The sequence below is a fragment of the Denticeps clupeoides genome, chromosome 1, assembly GCF_900700375.1.
Source record: "Denticeps clupeoides chromosome 1, fDenClu1.1, whole genome shotgun sequence".
NCBI lineage: Eukaryota > Metazoa > Chordata > Actinopteri > Clupeiformes > Denticipitidae > Denticeps > Denticeps clupeoides.
Window position 1 is genome coordinate 39,717,481 of NC_041707.1, and position 14,003 is coordinate 39,731,483.

Below are 14,003 nucleotides of genomic sequence, written 5' to 3' on the forward strand. Positions count from 1 at the left end.
TGCCTTCAGGAAGAAGTGGAAGTAGAAAATCCTGTTCTGATGAATGCCAGCATCTATTTTCTTATTTTTACGGTGGCAAAGCTGATAATAATGGCTCACAGTTCTAATCTTAAAGTAGGTCAAACATCAAAACCAGTCATCAATCAATAGAATTTACAGTTTGATGTGAGGTCCCACGTCTCCCCGGGAAAATTCCATTTGCATTTCAGAGATGGTATCCTGAGCTGACCTTCATTTCATTCGACTCAGGAGCACATTTCAACATAAATAAAAACTTTAACCATGAATGCGTGGCTCGGTGTGAACAACTTCACAGAGCCAGGGGTTTTATTTCTAACTAGAGGACACGGGACATAGACATGCATACAGATATAATTACCCAGCGTGGACTAGACACAATGGGGTGGCTTTAAACACATAACGTCCGGCGAACGCGATCAGAAATTAGACACCGTGAAATTTCGGAGTACCCTACAAGTCAGAACCGTGACACTTTTTACATTCTGAGGGCTGCACTCTGTATATGAGATTTGAAATGGTTTTATTGAGATAATGTGTGTTAAATGTTATGGCAGTCTGCTATTGCAGCAAACGTCTGCGATGATCCTGGAAGATGCAATCATAAACCGAATACATTTGCACAGCACAAAAGCCCATTAAACAAATCGAGCTTTCTCACCAGGATTTGAAATACAATATTTTCCCTTTCACAGGAGGATCACATTTTGATCAAGGAAGAAGTGTATGATTTACGAGGAATAAACAAAATGACCAGAGCTGTATGACATTGCAAATCATAAAATGCATCTCAATAAAGTGGACGAATGTCCAATGTTACGGCCTCATTCCTCCAGGGAGCCTTTCAATGGTGAAAGGAGCTCAGTTCAGTCATCAGTCGTGTGTTCACCAGCAGTCATGGCCACTGAGCGACCGGGTGCATTACGCAGACAGATTTAAATGCGTTACTCCGTCTCACTTTTATACGCACAACAGGTGGCTTAAAGCGTTATCCCTCTGGCTTTGTTCAGCACACAGGCTGTGTGCCTGTGAAGCAACTTCTGACCTAGCTAATCCCTGCACTGTGTTTGCACTGTCTGCTTCTAGGCCCCGGCTTCATTCCTGACAATCACATGCAAATTCTGAGTTCGGCTCGGGCTTTATTTCCACCTGGTAACGATTTGGCTGGTGTGGTTGCAGAGGGCCCTGAAAGCCATTTCGCATTGCATGTGTCAAGGTGCCATGGTGGCTTTGCACCCTACAAGTCCACGAGGATCTTGGTGTTCGAGATGCACCAGCACCAGCAAAGTAGCCGGTGTTAAATGAACACTGCACAGTCTTTATATAATTCACACCACAGTCAGGCTTCAGTTTACCACTTTCAGAGTTTCTTTGGAACATGCATTATTGCAACGGACCTACGAACACACCCTACTCCGTTATACAGCTTCAAATGTTAACACCGCAAAGGCTTCAAGAAGATCAGTAAGAGTTGGTTCAGCTCCTCACGGGAAAATGTTCCTTAAACTCTACAAGCAGAACAGAAGCACCAACACACAACTTTAATATAAAAAGTCAGTGGGGTCCATTTTGGAGTCTTTTTCATGACGGCGGTCATGAAGTGTTAAATCAGGCGCGACTCTTGCTCCTCATCTGGGTTCTGGGATGCATATTAAGATGGGGCTGATATGGACCAGATGTCTGGTACCTGTGTACCTCCCATATGGGCTTGTTACCTGGGGAGGGGCGGAATCACCGTCATTTAACAGTACAGACTGTCATTTTTACAGACTTTATGGAGCCACAAAGTTCCCTCCTCTCACACTTCTTCTTAGTGTGAACACAATCACCGAGGTCAATTGAGCATCGCCAGTTCAGTCCGTTCAGTGCTCCAGATGGCTCCATAAGCTGTTGAACTTGATCCAGGGATGCTCCTTGGGTTTTACTGAGCAGTATGTTTAAAAAATCCTACTCTCTCATCCTCTCTTTCTCTCCCTCAAGGAACAAGGAACGAGCCTGAGTAAAGCACTTGTTTGAACATGTGTGGTTTTTGTGTGTGCTTTGGTGGGTGGACAGAGGTTTGCGAAAGACTGCCGTGTAACCGGTGTTCTCATTTTTGCCATTGGCAGAGATTCAGTTGGTGGCTGACAACTTTTAATGGTAAGAATAATTCGTAATGAAGTAATTCTTTTGAAAAAATCGAACTAATCGAACTGTACTTATTGCATGGTTTCTTACAACAGAGAAATTCCTGTTTTAATAATGGATTAGGTTTAATGTTAAAACTATGTAAATATAAAGAACTACAGCAGTCATTTATAAGAAAACTACTTGTTTTTTTTACCACAATAGGTTACAACAGAAATGTTGCTCCTCCTGCTCATCTCAGGTTTGATAGATGTTTCTGGAATGTTCCTTACAGCTCTAAAATAAGCAATGAATCACTTGTGCTCTTTTCTGCTGAGTTCAGTCTCTGTACGGGTCACATTACACAACCTCCTGGCTTCTCTGTATTATAGTCTGCATATTATGTATACCTGCTTGTGATCTCTGAAGGCCAATATTCCAGATGGAATTAAACAAGTGGCCAGCTAAATGTACATCAGCTTCTCAAAAACGTGCTCAGCTCAGATTGAATGAGCAGCAACGCATCTGTTACGTCAAATGAATTCAGGCTGACCAGAAAATTTGCGCAACTTCACGTCTTGCCGATCGCTTTTAAAAAATCAGGTGGGTGAGCTTTTCTTGTGCTTGAATGCATTTGCTTCCGTGGTTGAATACCCCATCATTGGTCTCAAGTTACTCACTTCTGATTTGTGCATGAGAGCAGGCTGATGAATCGTCACACCGCACGAACATGCTGAAATGTTCAAAGTCAGTGGATTAATGGCTTCATGTTGTAGACCATTTCCAGATTTATGTTTCAAGAAGAAAGTGTTTATTTTGTACATTGCCCAAGAGCCTAAACTTATTTTGATTTTCACACAGGACTTTTCATTTTCTCTTTATCCATCTCTCATCCCCTGTTCAAGCAAAGCTCAGTTAATGACCACATTTACAGTAACCCGGAGGCTGAGTTTTACAGTGACCTGAAAACCTCACAACTGATCTTGTATATCTCCAAGTTTGGGCTTACTTACAGAAGCCCTTCAACTCATGAAGAAAGTCCTACAGAGGACACACAGAACTTTGATGGTAAGATTTTGAACAAACAGTTTACATGCACACCTAAGATGACAAATTTAGGATTGTGAATAGTACAATTAGGTTTAGACTTGTAGGATCAGTCTTTTATAGCATGCTTTAGCACTTTCGTGCAACAGTGTAATATAAACAGGTTAACTTTGATAGGTTAACTTGTGTTTTCCACAGAGGGAGAATTCGCTCTACGCGCCATATCAATGCGTCTGGGAAACAAAGATGATCCTGGCTCTGGAGAATGCTCTGGATCGGGGGAGGGCTCTGGATCTGGAGATGTCTTTGAGGAGAGTTCTGGATCTGGAGACGGTTGTGATTCTGAATCCGGAGATGGCTCTGGGCAGGGTTCTGGTTCAGGAGAGGGTTCAGTGGATATTTAAGAGTTTTAATCATTGTGTTGCAAATGAGGTAAAATGAATAGAATAAAACATATTACAAGATCAGCTTCATCAAATCAATTTGAAAAACCAGTGTAGAGTCTTTTTACTTTTTTGTGGGAAATACAAAAGAAAACATTTACTACAGCAACAACTACATTGTTTTAGATATTTTTTATTATTTAATTTAAATGCTATTCATTAAAATTCCATTCTAAAAAATTGCATAAATGTCTCATATCATATCATGCTTCTGACATGTTTTCTACCAGTCTTTAAGTGCAGCAGGATTGCATGTTGAGATGTTGATCAGCAGCTTGAGTAGTGATGTTGAGTAATGGTGTAGTGTCACTCATGCCCCTGGAATGTTGAAATGCTTTGTTCATAGATTCATATTATGATGTTTCCTGTTGGAATGAATATTATCTGGATGCTAAACAAAGGGCCCTACCTTCAGACTGTGAGATGTTATAAAAAAATAAAAATAAAAAAAAAAAGAATTCTGAGAACCATATCTAAACTCACCATCAGCAACTAAAATAGGATCATATGGTGGTTTCACCAGCAGGTGGAAGCAACTTGCATTTCTCACTGGTCATAAAGTATACATATAATTAGAATACGTATTAATGTGTACACTTATTTCTGCTTAGGGTATTTTTGTTAAATAAACTTTTTAAATGAATGCAGGCCTAGAGGTGAATAATTACAAGCGAGCAGGTAGCTGAGCTTTAATTTCGGGTATGATTTTCTAAATAAAGGATGCAAAGAGGTCCGTGTCCATATTACCATAATGACTGTCCTTACATGACCCATACCATTTGCTTACCACTCATTTCAAATTAATTTCAAATAATCCACTAAGAAGTCTTTTCAGTTATGCACTTTTATTATGTGCAATAACTGGCTCAGGGGCCACATTGGAACGGTGTTAATATGTTAATATTCACTTTTAATGGGAGCAACGTTGTTGATCACCCTTCAATTCAGAGAAAGGCTTGCTGGTATTTGCTGTTTTGAATGCTAACTTGCCTTCGTGCTTGAGTCGTGGATGTCAGTTTGTCAGATAAATGTATTTTTCTAATCTTGCAAACTAGCAGGTGGTAGTAGCCTAGTGGGTAACACACGCGCCTATGAGCCAGAAGACCCAGGTTTGAATCCCACTTACTACCATTGTGTCCCTGAGCAAGACACTTAACCCTGAGTATCTCCAGGGGGGACTGTCCCTGTAACTACTGATTATAAGTCGCTCTGGATAAGGGCGTCTGGTAAATGCCGTAAATGTAATGTAAATGTAGCTGCCAGCCTCTGAGCGGTAGCCATCCATTCACTTATTGTAACTAGCATGGCTGATGTATTGTAAAATTGTTTTCTTGGTAAATAAGCGATACAACCTTTGACTGGACTTGTGAAAAGGTATTTCGGTATTCAGCCCATTCAGTATAACTTTTGATAAGATTATAGAAGAACAGGTATTCTCACAGACACGTAGAAAGCAAACGGTGATGAAAATCCATGTCGATTTCTCCTGAACTTGTGAGAGACATTAAATGTCTATTACAATAATTGTATTTTGTGTGTAGCAGCCCAGCTGAAGGATAATGTTCAGGGAGTAAATCCTATTTAGGTTAACTGCGAGTCAGCTGCCAAATTGACCCCACCCTAGCATGCGCTTTTGTCTGCCTGCATGTACACGTGTGCAGCCTTTATAGATGAACAAGTTCCTCATTCTCCATTAGGTGAATAACCTGTACAGGAGAATAACCAGAACGGAAGACTCTTCACTTACCAGCATTAGAGAGTGTGAAGGCTCTCTGGAAAATAAAAGAAAGGTCAGATATTTATTTATTTATTTATCAATTAATTAATAGCAAAACATTAATCAGTGTCTTAATTTGTAATCTATACATTGAAATCTGTTGGAAGACCAAATCTTGAATATCAAACAAATGGAACGTATTACAATAATGTATGCTAACTGTTGTATGACCAGCTATTTGACAGATAGTACACATAATTTCAATAGAATAGCCTGTGAATTTTGTACATTGTGAATGTTTCCGTTGAAATTCTATAAATATCAAATTAATTATATAAATATCAAATTATTAATATCTTCCATTCATTGTAAAATATTTAATTTATTACTGTACATATATTTTATATTATTGTGAAATATACACTGAGATTACTGTATCATCTTCCTTTTGTTTGCTATCAGTAACGAAATCTAAACAGTGTTTTGTTTTTGTTTTTTGTTACAGTTTATTTTGTTATCATATTTAAGATAATTCACTTGATATGGGCTTTAATGGGTTTGAGATGCGACTTTAAAACAAGATATTTCTTCTGTCAATTTTACAGAACACCTGACAGACATGTTGTCCATATTATTATTTACAGGTAAAAAATCACATTCATGTCTCAATGAATAGATATAAAAACATATTTACTGAACATAAAGAGATATGTCATTTATAATGAAATACTGATTGATTGTTGTTTTTATATTGATTTTATTGATTTATTATTCTTCACAGGTCTATTGACTTCATGCATTTCTAATCAAGAGCCTGAGAATTCGTCCTTAAACACTTCACATCTGTTCCAAAACAACACTGATTCAGGCCTCGGTCCAACATGGTCAGGAGACCCTTTTGGAGCAGACAACTTGTTAAAAGAGCTTTCTGAACTGGGTTCCACTCTTGGTGATTTTTTTCCTTTGGAAGAAAAATCAGCTTCTGGCAGTGGACTTACATTAGAAGAGGATTTTGGTTCCACGGGAGCATCTGCCTCAAGAGGGCGCTATCGGCGGTGCGCCAATTCTATGCCAACACCAAGTAAGCTTTATTAATACAGTTGATGTTTTTCCAAATTATTCTGCTGTAGATTTGCAGCGGTGAATGTAAAGCTTATTAACACATTGTTCGATTTGTTGTAAATGTGATGAAAATTTAATGCCATGGAATAAAATTTTATTTGGGTAAAAAAAAAAATTACCTAACAAAGAAAATATATATTATATTCACAATTACATTTACAGCATTCAGCAGACGCTCGTATCCAGAGCGACTTACATAAGTTTAACAACTTTTTGTTTTTCAGTTACTTCTGTGCCTGGAGAAGGATTAGAAGGTGAAGTACTAAGAAATTCTGCATCTAACCCAGCAGAAGCAACTGCTACCAAAGACAGTTCGGCATCCACCTCAGGCAATGGCCTGACATCTTGTTCAGGAGAAGGGTCTTCATCAGGTGAAGATTCTGGATCTGGCTCTACAATTGAAGATGACAACTTTGATTACTTTGCTATTGACAGGTCAGCATCCAACTCAGAAAAAGCATCTGCATCTGAGTCAGGAGAAAAATCTGCATCAGGATCAGAAGGTAAATCTAAATCTGGTTTTGCATCTGGCTCAGTAGAACAGTCTGCATCTGGTTCAGGAGAAGGGTCTGGATCAAGAGAACAGTCTGCATCCGGATCAAGAGAACAATCTGCATCTGGTTCAGGAGAAGGGTCTGGATCTGGTGAAGAATCTGCATCTGGATCAGGCCAAGAATCAGGTTCTGCGTCAGCCTCAGGAGAACAATCTGCATCTGGATCAGGCCAAGAATCTGGTTCTGCGTCTAGCTCAGGAGAACAGTCTGCATCTGGATCAGAAGAACAGTCTGCATCAGGATCAGGACAAGAATCTGCATCTGGTTCAGGAGAAGGGTCTGGATCTGGCGAAGAATCTGCATCTGGATCAGGCCAAGAATCTGGTTCTACGTCAGCCTCAGGAGAACAATCTGCATCTGGATCAGGCCAAGAATCTGGTTCTGCGTCTGGCTCCGGAGAGCAGTCTGCGTCTGGCTCAGGAGAACAGTCTACATCAGGATCAGGAGAACATTCTGCATCTGGTTCAGGAGAAGGGTTTGGTTCTGCATCTGCCTCAGGAGAACAGTCTGCATCCGGATCAGGAGAACAGTCTGCATCAGGATCAGGAGTAGAGTCTGGATCTGGGGAAGAATCTGCATCTGCATCAGGTCAAGAATCCGGTTCTGCGTCAGGCTCAGGAGAACAGTCTGCATCTGGATCAGGAGAACAGTCTGCTTCAGAATCAGGAGAACAATCTGCATCTGGTTCAGGAGAAGAGTCTGGATCTGGCGAAGAATCTGCATCTGGATCAGGCCAGGAATCTGGTTCTGCATCTGGCTCAGGAGAACAGTCTGGATCAGGAGAAAAGTCTGCATCCGGATCAGGAGAACAATCTGCATCTGGTTCAGGAGAACAGTCTGCATCAGGATCAGGAGAAGGGTCTGGATCTGGCGAAGAATCTGCATCTGGATCAGTCCAAGAATCGGGTTCTGCATCAGGCTCAGGAGAACAGTCTGCATCTGGATCAGGAGAACAGTCTGCATCAGGTTCAGGAGAACAGTCTGCATCAGGATCAGGAGAACAATCTGCATCTGGTTCAGGAGAAGAGTCTGGATCTGGCAAAGAATCTGCATCTGGTTCAGGTCAAGAATCTGGTTCTGCATCTGGTTCAGGAAAAGGGTCTGGATCTGGTGAAGAATCTGCATCAGGATCAGGAGAACAGTCTGCATCAGGATCAGGAGAACAATCTGCATCTGGTTCAGGAGAAGGGTCTGGATCTGGCGAAGAATCTGCATCTGGATCAGGTGAAGAATCTGGTTCTGCGTCAGGCTCAGGAGAACAGTCTGCATCTGGATCAGGAGAACAGTCTGCATCAGGCTCAGGAGAACAGTCTGCATCTGGATCAGGAGAACAGTCTGCATCAGGATCAGGAGAAGGGTCTGGATCTGGCGAAGAATCTGCATCAGGATCAGGCCAAGAATCGGGTTCTGTGTCAGGCTCAGGAGAAAAGTCTGCATCTGGATCAGGAGAACAGTCTGCATCAGGATTGGAAGAACAGTCTGCATCAGGATCAGGAGAACAATCTGCATCTGGTTCAGGAGAAGAGTCTGGATCTGGCAAAGAATCTGCATCTGGTTCATGTCAAGAATCTGGTTCTGCATCTGGTTCAGGAGAAGGTTCTGGATCTGGATCGGGAGAACAGTCTGCATCAGGATCAGGAGAACAATCTGCATCTGGTTCAGGAGAAGGGTCTGGATCTGGCAAAGAATCTGCATCTGGATCAGGCCAAGAATCTGGTTCTGCGTCAGGCTCAGGAGAACAATCTGCATCAGGATCAGGAGAACAATCTGCATCTGGTTCAGGAGAAGAGTCTGGATCTGGCGAAGAATCTGCATCTGGATCAGGCCAAGAATCGGGTTCTGCATCAGGCTCAGGAGATCAGTCTGCCTCTGGATCAGGAGAACAGTCTGCATCAGGATCGGGAGAACAGTCTGCATCAGGATCAGGAGAACAATCTGCATCTGGTTCAGGAGAACAGTCTGCATCAGGATCAGGAGAACAGTCTGCATCAGGATCAGGAGAACAATCTGCATCTGGTTCAGGTCAAGAATCTGGTTCTGCATCTGGTTCAGGAGAAGGGTCTGGATCTGGATCAGGAGAACAGTCTGCATCAGGATCAGGAGAACAATCTGCATCTGGATCAGGCCAAGAATCTGGTTCTGCATCTGGCTCAGGAGAACACTCTGCATCAGGATCGGGAGAACCGTCTGCATCAGGATCAGGAGAAATATCTGCATCTGGTTCAGGAGAAGGGTCTGGATCTGGCGAAGAATCTGCATCTGGATCAGGCCAAGAATCTGGTTCTGCGTCAGGCTCAGGAGAACAATCTGCATCTGGTTCAGGTCAAGAATCTGGTTCTGCATCTGGCTCAGGAGAACAGTCTGCATCAGGATCAGGAGAACAATCTGCATCTGCTTCAGGAGAAGAGTCTGGATCTGGTGAAGAATCTGCATCTGGATCAGGTCAAGAATCTGGTTCTTCATCTGGATCAGGAGAACAGTCTGCATCTGGATCAGGAGAACAGTCTGCATCAGGATCAGGAGAACAATCTGCATCTGGATCAGGAGAACAGTCTGCATCAGGATCAGGAGAACAATCTGCATCTGGTTCAGGTCAAGAATCTGGTTCTGCATCTGGTTCAGGAGAAGGGTCTGGATCTGGATCAGGAGAACAGTCTGCATCAGGATCAGGAGAACAATCTGCATCTGGATCAGGCCAAGAATCTGGTTCTGCATCTGGCTCAGGAGAACACTCTGCATCAGGATCGGGAGAACAGTCTGCATCAGGATCAGGAGAACAATCTGCATCTGGTTCAGGAGAAGGGTCTGGATCTGGCGAAGAATCTGCATCTGGATCAGGCCAAGAACCTGGTTCTGCGTCAGGCTCAGGAGAACAATCTGCATCTGGCTCAGGAGAAGAGTCTGGATCTGGCGAAGAATCTGCATCTGGATCAGGCCAAGAATCTGGTTCTGCGTCAGGCTCAGGAGAACAATCTTCATCTGGTTCTGGAGAAGAGTCTGGATCTGGCGAAGAATCTGCATCTGGATCAGGTCAAGAATCTGGTTCTACATCTGGCTCAGGAGAACAGTCTGCATCAGGATCAGGAGAACAATCTGCATCTGGTTCAGGAGAAGAGTCTGGATCTGGCAAAGAATCTGCATCTGGTTCAGGTCAAGAATCTGGTTCTGCATCTGGTTCAGGAGAAGGGTCTGGATCTGGATCAGGAGAACAGTCTGCATCAGGATCAGGAGAACAATCTGCATCTGGATCAGGCCAAGAATCTGGTTCTGCATCTGGCTCAGGAGAACACTCTGCATCAGGATCGGGAGAACAGTCTGCATCAGGATCAGGAGAAAAATCTGCATCTGGTTCAGGAGAAGGGTCTGGATCTGGCGAAGAATCTGCATCTGGATCAGGCCAAGAATCTGGTTCTGCGTCAGGCTCAGGAGAACAATCTGCATCAGGATCAGGAGAACAATCTGCATCTGGATCAGGCCAAGAATCTGGTTCTGCATCTGGCTCAGGAGAACACTCTGCATCAGGATCGGGAGAACCGTCTGCATCAGGATCAGGAGAACAATCTGCATCAGGTTCAGGAGAAGGGTCTGGATCTGGCGAAGAATCTGCATCTGGATCAGGCCAAGAATCTGGTTCTGCGTCAGGCTCAGGAGAACAATCTGCATCTGGTTCTGGAGAAGAGTCTGGATCTGGCGAAGAATCTGCATCTGGATCAGGTCAAGAATCTGGTTCTACATCTGGTTCAGGAGAACAGTCTGCATCAGGATCAGGAGAACAATCTGCATCTGGTTCAGGAGAAGAGTCTGGATCTGGCAAAGAATCTGCATCTGGTTCAGGTCAAGAATCTGGTTCTGCATCTGGTTCAGGAGAAGGGTCTGGATCTGGATCAGGAGAACAGTCTGCATCAGGATCAGGAGAACAATCTGCATCTGGATCAGGCCAAGAATCTGGTTCTGCATCTGGCTCAGGAGAACACTCTGCATCAGGATCGGGAGAACAGTCTGCATCAGGATCAGGAGAACAATCTGCATCTGGTTCAGGAGAAGGGTCTGGATCTGGCGAAGAATCTGCATCTGGATCAGGCCAAGAATCTGGTTCTGCGTCAGGCTCAGGAGAACAATCCACATCTGGTTCAGGAGAAGAGTCTGGATCTGGCGAAGAATCTGCATCTGGATCAGGTCAAGAATCTGGTTCTGCATCTGGATCAGGAGAACAGTCTGCATCTGGATCAGGAGAACAGTCTGCATCAGGATCAGGAGAACAATCTGCATCTGGATCAGGAGAACAGTCTGCATCAGGATCAGGAGAACAATCTGCATCTGGTTCAGGTCAAGAATCTGGTTCTGCATCTGGTTCAGGAGAAGGGTCTGGATCTGGATCAGGAGAACAGTCTGCATCAGGATCAGGAGAACAATCTGCATCTGGATCAGGCCAAGAATCTGGTTCTGCATCTGGCTCAGGAGAACACTCTGCATCAGGATCGGGAGAACCGTCTGCATCAGGATCAGGAGAACAATCTGCATCAGGTTCCGGAGAAGGGTCTGGATCTGGCGAAGAATCTGCATCTGGATCAGGCCAAGAATCTGGTTCTGCGTCAGGCTCAGGAGAACAATCTGCATCTGGTTCTGGAGAAGAGTCTGGATCTGGCGAAGAATCTGCATCTGGATCAGGTCAAGAATCTGGTTCTACATCTGGCTCAGGAGAACAGTCTGCATCAGGATCAGGAGAACAATCTGCATCTGGTTCAGGAGAAGAGTCTGGATCTGGCGAAGAATCTGGTTCTGCATCTGGATCAGGTCAAGAATCTGGTTCTGCATCTGGATCAGGAGAACAGTCTGCATCTGGATCAGGAGAACAGTCTGCATCAGGATCAGGAGAACACTCTGCATCTGGATCGGGAGAACAGTCTGCATCAGGATCAGGAGAACAATCTGCATCTGGTTCAGGAGAAGGGTCTGGATCTGGCGAAGAATCTGCATCTGGATCAGGCCAACAATCTGGTTCTGCGTCAGGCTCGGGAGAACAATCTGCATCTGGTTCAGGAGAAGAGTCTGGATCTGGCGAAGAATCTGCATCTGGATCAGGTCAAGAATCTGGTTCTGCATCTGGATCAGGAGAACAGTCTGCATCTGGATCAGGAGAACAGTCTGCATCAGGATCAGGAGAACAATCTGCATCTGGTTCAGGCCAAGAATCTGGTTCTGCATCTGGCTCAGGAGAACACTCTGCATCAGGATCGGGAGAACAGTCTGCATCAGGATCAGGAGAACAATCTGCATCTGGTTCAGGAGAAGGGTCTGGATCTGGCGAAGAATCTGCATCTGGATCAGGCCAAGAATCTGGTTCTGCGTCAGGCTCAGGAGAACAATCCACATCTGGTTCAGGAGAAGAGTCTGGATCTGGCGAAGAATCTGCATCTGGATCAGGTCAAGAATCTGGTTCTGCATCTGGATCAGGAGAACAGTCTGCATCTGGATCAGGAGAACAGTCTGCATCAGGATCAGGAGAACAATCTGCATCTGGTTCAGGTCAAGAATCTGGTTCTGCATCTGGTTCAGGAGAAGGGTCTGGATCTGGATCAGGAGAACAGTCTGCATCAGGATCAGGAGAACAATCTGCATCTGGATCAGGCCAAGAATCTGGTTCTGCATCTGGCTCAGGAGAACACTCTGCATCAGGATCGGGAGAACCGTCTGCATCAGGATCAGGAGAACAGTCTGCATCTGGTTCAGGAGAAGAGTCTGGATCTGGCGAAGAATCTGGTTCTGCATCTGGATCAGGTCAAGAATCTGGTTCTGCATCTGGATCAGGAGAACAGTCTGCATCTGGATCAGGAGAACAGTCTGCATCAGGATCAGGAGAACACTCTGCATCAGGATCGGGAGAACAGTCTGCATCAGGATCAGGAGAACAATCTGCATCTGGTTCAGGAGAAGGGTCTGGATCTGGCGAAGAATCTGCATCTGGATCAGGCCAAGAATCTGGTTCTGCGTCAGGCTCAGGAGAACAATCTGCATCTGGTTCAGGAGAAGAGTCTGGATCTGGCGAAGAATCTGCATCTGGATCAGGTCAAGAATCTGGTTCTGCATCTGGATCAGGAGAACAGTCTGCATCTGGATCAGGAGAACAGTCTGCATCAGGATCAGGAGAACAATCTGCATCTGGATCAGGAGAACAGTCTACATCAGGATCAGGAGAACAATCTGCATCTGGTTCAGGTCAAGAATCTGGTTCTGCATCTGGTTCAGGAGAAGGGTCTGGATCTGGATCAGGAGAACAGTCTGCATCAGGATCAGGAGAACAATCTGCATCTGGATCAGGCCAAGAATCTGGTTCTGCATCTGTCTCAGGAGAACACTCTGCATCAGGATCGGGAGAACAGTCTGCATCAGGATCAGGAGAACAATCTGCATCTGGTTCAGGAGAAGGGTCTGGATCTGGCGAAGAATCTGCATCTGGATCAGGCCAAGAATCTGGTTCTGTGTCAGGCTCAGGAGAACAATCTGCCTCAGGATCAGGAGAACAATCTGCATCTGGTTCAGGAGAAGTGTCTGGATCTGGCGAAGAATCTGCATCTGGATCAGGCCAAGAATCGGGTTCTGCATCAGGCTCAGGAGATCAGTCTGCCTCTGGATCAGGAGAACAGTCTGCATCAGGATCGGGAGAACAGTCTGCATCAGGATCAGGAGAACAATCTGCATCTGGTTCAGGAGAACAGTCTGCATCAGGATCAGGAGAACAGTCTGCATCAGGATCAGGAGAACAATCTGCATCTGGTTCAGGTCAAGAATCTGGTTCTGCATCTGGTTCAGGAGAAGGGTCTGGATCAGGATCAGGAGAACAATCTGCATCAGGTTCCGGAGAAGGGTCTGGATCTGGCGAAGAATCTGCATCTGGATCAGGCCAAGAATCTGGTTCTGCGTCAGGCTCAGAAGAACAATCTGCATCTGGTTCTGGAGAAGAGTCTGGATCTGGCGAAGAATCTGCATCTGGATCAG

At 44.5% G+C, this 14,003-nt stretch overlaps 2 long non-coding RNA genes across 2 annotated transcripts; both read left to right on the top strand.

Moving 5' to 3' along the window:
• The first annotated feature begins 2,126 nt into the window (after window positions 1-2,126).
• LOC114794184 (uncharacterized) lies at window positions 2,127-4,121 on the top strand. Its single transcript, XR_003750314.1, has 3 exons — window positions 2,127-2,157; window positions 2,350-3,192; window positions 3,370-4,121. It is a non-coding gene; the product is annotated as an uncharacterized LOC114794184 (long non-coding RNA).
• Window positions 4,122-5,315: 1,194 nt separating this feature from the next.
• On the top strand, window positions 5,316-7,099 carry LOC114794178 (uncharacterized). Its single transcript, XR_003750312.1, has 4 exons — window positions 5,316-5,404; window positions 5,937-5,975; window positions 6,113-6,412; window positions 6,678-7,099. It is a non-coding gene; the product is annotated as an uncharacterized LOC114794178 (long non-coding RNA).
• Window positions 7,100-14,003: the final 6,904 nt, after the last annotated feature.